Genomic DNA, 8,104 nt, shown 5'->3' with positions numbered 1-8,104 from the left:
CGTAAAACTTTTCCTCTTGCCTCGAGCTCGACCAACCCTGCGCTTCGAAGCTCGCCTATCCTTTGAATCGACAACGCGAAATTTGATACCATTCTTCAATGACAGTTTTGCGTCGTCGCTGAAAATAGACCCACATTGTCGATAACTTTTACAGGGCAGTTGAAACCTGCTGCTTTTGTTAATTACCATGTAAAGGTTGTCGAATTTTTCAAATATTCATTCGACGTTCTTTGATGTATCTCGAGATACAGAATTAAAAGTATGAATCTTACCGCCCAGCAATACGTGTTTTCATTTGTCATGAACTTTGAGCAATTTTATCGGAATTTCTAAACTTTCACCGCAAATACCTACCATTTTTGTGCGCCAGCGAATGCCTCTTCTGTAGTCATGGATCTTCTCTTGCTAGGCATTTGATATTGTGAGTATTTGAATTGCTAATTCGTTACCGATACGAAGGATAAAATATTTTTTGGCAGTTCAGTCAAACATTCGTTGACCTGCGCATCCGGGGATTGAGTTTGCACGTTCGTGTTCTTATTTTATTAATTGCAAGCTAATGAAAAGTAAATTTTCTATCTCCTGAAAAATTACGCAGTAGTAGCAAAAGAATTAAATGGGATCATAATAATAAAGTACAGACATTGTTCAACATAAAACGCTCATCATAGGACTTTACAAAAAAATACCGAATTGAAGCTCATTCACCCACTTTAACGAATCAATACAACAAATAATTTTTTGCCCCCTTTGCCTATGTCTGTAACATGCCTTGAAAAGTTTCGTGCAATACTAGAATACATTTTGCACTCATGAATAATTATTCCAGGTATTGTTAGTTTTAGCCCATCTGAATATGCAGCAATATTTTTGGTCGTTTTTATTTTTTCCGGTTGGGATTGATAAAAGTTTTATACTTCCTTTGCGGAAACGAATCCATTTTTGATGCAGCTGACGCGGCAAAGTCTCATGAATTTTGATATCTCGAAAATATTTTTAACCTCGGCTTTTTTTTATTCAGGCTTTACCGGAGCTGCGCCACAAATCATCTCGTCTTTTCACGAAGAAAAAAATTAAATTTCTCGAGAAAAATCCTGACAATTGGATTTCAGAAGAAGAAGAAAATGAACAGTTCCGAAGGCACGAGATTTCTCCAGTTCCTACACGATTGTTGCCTCAAGAACATGAGAACGAGAAAAATGAAATTCCTTTCCATCCGTCCTTGAATCAACTCTTCCAACGAAAACAATTAAGGAAGATCACGTCTTCCGGGTTACAAAAATACGAAGTGAATGACATGCTGAGAATTCCTGAGCCAAAAAGGGTTGAACCTCACGTGGTAAATCCCCAAAAAGTTTCGCCTTATATCCCACCGGGGGAATAGACTTTAGACGTCGAGTCTCAACCCAGATTTCACGGATACTCTAACCGTCATCAATACTAATCGTAGTCAAAGGCTTGGTAAATGGAGTTACCTTCAATGGACAGAGACTTAACCCCTATTTTCGGATAAATCGATTATTTTTTATTGTATTCCGCACAAAAGATCTAGTAAGTATAATTATCACGTTACCACTAGTGGACAGAGTGTTAAGCCAACGAAATAGATATGTTATTCATCGTCAAAAATAATCATAGAAAAAACTCTGGTAACGATTTGCACCGTCAGCGGAATAAAGCTTCCAAGTCTTAATATCCCATGCCTGGTAACAAGAATTACCAACAGAAGAAGGCTTCCAAATCGCAATATCCCACGCCTGGTAACGAGAATTACCTTCAACAGAAGATCGCCTGGTAACGAGAATTACCAACAGAAGAAGGCTTCCAAATCGCAATATCCCACGCCTGGTAACGAGAATTCCCTTCAACAGAAGAAGGCTTACAAATCGCAATATCCCAGGTCTGGTAACGAGAATTACCTTCAACAGAAGAAGGCTTCTAAATCGCAAAATCCCCATACCTGGTAACGAGAATTACCGTCAACAGAAGAAGGCTTCCAAATCGCAATATCCCGCGCCTGGTAACGAGAATTACCTTCAACAGAAGAAGGCTTACAAATAGCAATATCCCAGGTCTGGTAACGAGAATTACCTTCAACAGAAGAAGGCTTACAAATCGCAAAATCCCCATACCTGGTAACGAGAATTACCGTCAACAGAAGTAGGCTTCGCAATATCTCTACGCATCCTCGTATTTGCGTCAGGCTGTCATAACCAAGTCCTCGGCGAGTCTTTCTCTCTTCGCTGTTGTAGCCAGAGCCCATACTTTCAAAACTCGCTAAGTGAATGTAAAAGAATTATGAATATCCATATAACATAAATTGTGAATATTCACAAAATCTATTCACAAAGTACTTACGCTCTATTTTCTTGTCTATGATTGGTGGATTTTGCTTGAAAGGCCGTCAATGATTGGCGGATGAACTTACGATCTCTTAACGTTTTTTGAAAGTATGGGCCCTGTAACTTTAAGAGAGATATCATATGTGCCTTTATATTCAACTTATGCGTTGTATTATCATTCACTTAAGCTGCAATTGCCGTCTAGCAAAAGATTCCATACTTTCCTTGTGACCCTGCAGATATTTTGGCGAGCGGTTTTGAATATTGTAATATTTCTCATTGCTTATTTGTTTGTGAGAATAAATGCTCAGTAAATTGTGTGTTTTTTTTATATTATTCTTAATTTTGTTGATGGTCAGATTTATTATTCTTTTGAATAAATCTTAAATTACGAGCATTTCATTTTGAACGGCAATCACCATGCCACGTGCAACGAAAAAAGTGTCAATTCAAGTTTAAATCGTTCAAGGGTATTTACTCTCTACTCTGACGAGAGCCGATTTTTACCTTGTCAATGTTCAGCTGCATAGATTCACTGTTTACCTCAGTTGAATGCCACAATTACTTTTGACAGTTTCTCGATTCTGATTATAATCCTGGCCTTATTTTTTGTTGAACAATTGGTGATTATATTTCCAGCAGCGAATGAATTATGAGCAATGGTTGATATATAATTATGACCATTAAGATGTATAGAAATTTCTTGAATGAAAATCTTAAAGTCTGCACCTCGGTGAACTTTTCGCAAACGAACGAAATAGAAAAGTATAGAAAGCAATAAAAAACAAAACTACAAAATAGCTCCCATTTACCTCATTTTGATGTAAATCTGATAAGATTACATTACATTGCATTACAACAATATAAGACACAAGTTCATTTAGACTGTTCTAAAAAGAAAACAATTTTAGACACAATGCAAATCAAACAAGCACTTTCCGGGATCCCGGTGAGCACTTTCCGGTATCCCAGATTCAGCAGTTATCAGGTCAAAAGTCAATACCTAAGCGCTTTAGATTAGGTTTTGTAATGGGATTTGCTAGGGCAGTGACGTATTTTTTTCCTTGCATTGTTTATGGCGGTGAAAGTTCAAAGAGAAAGAAGAATTTTTCAGCGAGGCGAATCCAGCTCGTCACAATTACTGGGAATTAACTCTAATTTGAAAAACAGTTACACGTGATCGTAATTTCCCAATAAATAATCATAAATGCCGGTAGTTCTCTCATTTACAAGTGATTGGTGGACGACATTAAAATAAGATAGTTTATTTAATCAGAGAAAATTATTTCCGTGTAAATTGACCGCGACAAGTCAGTTCTCATTGGATCCGTTGGAAAAAACATGGACCATGAAGGGAAGGGAAACATGGCGGTTAATTGAAACAAGTCTAATTGGGGCTGGCCGTAGTGATGAATAAATTAGAACTTGTGGAAGACGGTATCCTTGATACGGAAGACTGTCTTCGTGATGTGTTCAGACTGTTGATTTAAAGGGGAATTTCCTTAAAACTTGATCATGTCTTTTTCCGTCAATTCACTTTCACGAAACATTATTTTGAAGTAATTGGTGAAATGTGATTATGTCAAGATGGTGTTACAATTCAGTGCGCAATTGAACAGAACTAAATTATTACGAAAATAGAAATAAATTATTCGTACATGAATTCTTGGCATCATTCACACTATGAAAGCCAACAACGCATAAAAACTGTGATATTGTTGTCAGGGCAACAACAATAGAAGTTGAAAGTTTTAATGGAAGCACAAGATGACAACTTCTTCCGACGATAATGATTGATGAACTCAACAACGCTTTAAGGTGCTGATGATACTGACCTCACATGAGTCACATATGTTGATGGGGTATTCCTCAAGCCATGATCTTGGGCCGTACGATCAAAACTAGTTCAGTGCATGTATAATCCATTAGACAAAGTTATTTGAAGACAAGTTATTCATTCAAAGTTATTTGAATGCTTTTTATCACTGAAAAGCATCCTCTGGTTTTCAATCGAGCTTGTACAGTCGATTTCTTGTCTGTGATTGGTGAGTTGTAAATCTTTTTTGGATACTATGGCCACTGATTGCGATGGCCACAAGGGCGATTTACCCACTATTTATGTATCTTTTTATTTTTTTTTAAAGGCCTCCCACACTCACCATTCCAACAAAAAGGAATTAATTTTATTAATTAAAAACAGGGAATGGTTTCATGTCAATGATCAGGGCCCCGACCTTAACGCCTCTGATGGTGGCCTACACCGACTCCGAGGGTCACTGAGCTGTGACGCGAGCGAGGAGCGTACGTCGAACTTTTCTCTGACTGCTGTTAGGATGCTAGCTGCATTGCCTCTTTGCACAGCCAAACCCAACCTTTGCTCCAACCATAGAGTCTCTCTACATTCGCCGGACAATTTCGTATTGCGACTGCCAATCTGTGATATTTAAGGACCAGTCGTTTCACCATATGTGCGACCGCTTGTCGCAAGACTTGTGTCGCACCCGCTTGTGCCTGGTGACTTATTGGAGAAGAGACTCTCGTGTCGCCCATGGTCCCCAGTCCTGCCCGTCGTTTCTAATGTATTAATTGTATTACACAATATGAATTAATGTATTAATTAATGCATATTAATTAATACTAATGTATTAATTATGTATTACACAATAATTTCATCTTGTCCATCGACCAACAAACTAGATATCCGTTCACCCACAGTTACCTCTGAGAGCAGTACGTGCTTCATAGCAGGGCCAATGCTGCAACGCGCAGAATACTCATGGTAACAAGATTACGATTATTTTACTAATAAGTTCTAATTAAACCTACCACTGAAACTCACATAAAGACTGCCTCAAAGTCTCTCCACATAACTGATGCCAATGACCGGTGAAATGTGATTATACTGATGTGATTATACTGATATTATGTTTAAGGGAAACAAAAACCCTTATATAAAATAGTAAGTCAGCTTAACCCTTTCGGAGCCACGCGTTCAACACTCGCGTCATTGTCATCATCTAAATGCACTCACTCCAGCAAAATAAAGGATGTGTTGAAGTCGTATTAGAAAAAGAAATTTAAGAATTTGAATTTCGACCAATGTCCTCACAATGCACCAACGTCTCAAAAAATATAACTCAGTACTCACAGCAGTGAGCGACAGAGAGCGCATTTTCTCGTCGACGAAAACTTGAGGTCACGGACGGACGGACAGACAGACAGACGGACATGGCGAGCACAATAGTGCATTTTTTCCAAAAATGAAGAAATACGTTAAAAAACGTTGCCCAATAAAAACGCATTTCCAAACGGCAATGCGATTCTACAGAAGAAAATGACAGTATAACAATGAACTATTGTCAGTCGTAATAATTGAAAAATGTGAGCCAATCTATAAATTTGTCGAATCTTTTTGAAATGTACGTAAAATACAATAAATTATGTGTATGAAAAAGTCTTTCCATCACTGCCTTGAAGAATAACGCTGCATCATTGAAGATAAGAAATCCTATCTCTCCAGTTAGTGACTTCGAACTCTGGTTCTGAAGCAAAAATATTAGATATAGACTAATAAAGTTATATTGAAACTTCAAAGGAAATTATAAATTCAATTTGGCATCGCTGCTCTGATCTCAGTATCCAGAAGGAGTCAAAGATTCGGGCCAATTTGTCAGCGTATAGAATTGACTTGCAAGCAAGGCTATTTCCGTCTATCATATGTTATCATGCTTGCTACAAAAATTTTTTTATTCTATTTAATTATGAGATATTTCGTTCATGAAGGCAGATATTTAAATAATTTATTTAGTAAAGATAAATAATAAGGTTTTTTAAATCTTATTTGTAAATATTTGAATGAAAAATATACAACTTTCTATCCGAAATTGTAGCATCATATATATGTTGGGAAAATTGCGGCAGCAATTCCTATTTATTTCATAATAACAACATTCTCCGTAAACAAAATAACAATTTCTTGAATACGTTGATTGGAAAAAGCCATAAAATTGTTAAATTATCATAAAAATTGCTAAATAACAATTTTTTGAATAGGTTGTTTGGAAAGAGCTATACAATTGTTAAATTATCATAAAAAAAGCTTGATTACTTGAGACACTGGCATAACTGTGACAGCCTAGCACAGTGAAGGGAAGATATCACAACATGAACTTCAGCGCCGTAAGCGCTTGTGCCCCAAGCCCACCTCTCCCACGACCTGCTGATGCAACACTTAAATTACTTCAGGAGGAGTCCGTAGAACTTGGAATTTATTAGCATTCTGCATTTCTTTTTTAATACTAATATTACTAGAGGAGGAGTCCGTAGAACTTGGAATTTATTAGCATCCTATATCCATTTTCACTCGTATTTTCGCCACTATAATGTTCATTATAAATTAAATGGAAGTATTTCGTTTTTGAAATGAATAAATGAGAAACTAAATACTTACTCTCAATATTCATTAAAATGAAATGCACTTATATAAACTAATAAACCATGAGCAAAATTTTCGATAACTAGATTATTGGGAGGTTTCTGTGGCTTTGAAACAGGTACTTAATTGTACCTGAGCCTGTTTGCCCTCGCCATTTTGTGAAGGTACGAGGGTTCTTCCCTTCTATGAAAAATAGCAGCAACAAATGAATCAGTATTCTTTATTTCTATGCAGAATAAGAGCAACGGACAAACATTCTTCCTTCAAATGCAAAATAACAGTAATGATCATTATTATTCTACTTGTTGCAAGTATTCAATAGAGCCGTTGACAGTCACTCTTCTTGTTTTCTTAATAAATACTTTGATATGTAATATATATCAGATCATTGAAATGCCTATAGGAACACAAATTGGTTACTATACTTCGTCATTGCTTTTATAATTTATCTCATAGCTCTCATTGGGCTGCTATTTCTTATTTAATTGCATACTAATCACTACACATGAATTGGGACAATTACTAATGTTTTTCTTATAGTTAACAGTTAACATTATAACTCCGTCTAAATAAAAGAAGTAGACTATCCAAGACATTATTATTATATGGTAATATTTTTGACTGGATATCACGGTCAAGCCAAGAACTTTGTTACTAGTTCAGCTAGAAGCGCGCAGGTTAATCGGTCCACGGACTGGACCGGCACTGAGGCATGAGTTGGCCTGTCGATAGTGAAGCCCGCTTCAATTGCCGGGGCCGGCGGTGCCCTGGCTGACCCGCCACAAACGCCAGCGCAAATTGTCGGGAGCCGGTGTCACTACAGTCGATGCCCGCCACTAACACCAGCGTAGATTGTCGGGAGCCGGTGTCACTACAGTCGATGCCCGCCACTAACACCAGCGTAGATTGTCGGGCGCCGGTGTCACTACAGTCGATGCCCGCCACTAACACCAGCGTAGAATGTCGGGAGCCGGTGCCCGGGTAGATGCTTGCCATTAACGCCAGCGTAGATTGTCGGGAGCCGGTGCCCGGGTAGATGCTTGCCATTAACGCCAGCGTTGATTGTCGGGAGCTGGTGGCAGTGATCGCAACAATCGCAGACGGATCGCCGCAGAAAAGCTGACTTGCTTCACTACCGATTCCTGAAAATGTTGCAATTTATGAAGCACAAATAAACTATGAATGGTAAATGCTGTGTATGTAATTTAGAGTTTTTAAAACGGTCAAACTCTTCTCTCGCTATGTTGTGGGAAATTTGTTATTTTCCTGTGAACATTTTCGTGCTCGTGTGCAGTGCCAGGATCGTGCACATAGGAAAAATTGTCTT

Source organism: Hyalella azteca, unplaced genomic scaffold (genome assembly GCF_000764305.2).
Source record: "Hyalella azteca isolate HAZT.00-mixed unplaced genomic scaffold, Hazt_2.0.2 contig3902, whole genome shotgun sequence".
In the NCBI taxonomy this organism is placed as follows: Eukaryota; Metazoa; Arthropoda; class Malacostraca; order Amphipoda; family Hyalellidae; genus Hyalella; species Hyalella azteca.
Note: the sequence above shows the minus strand (reverse complement) of the source record.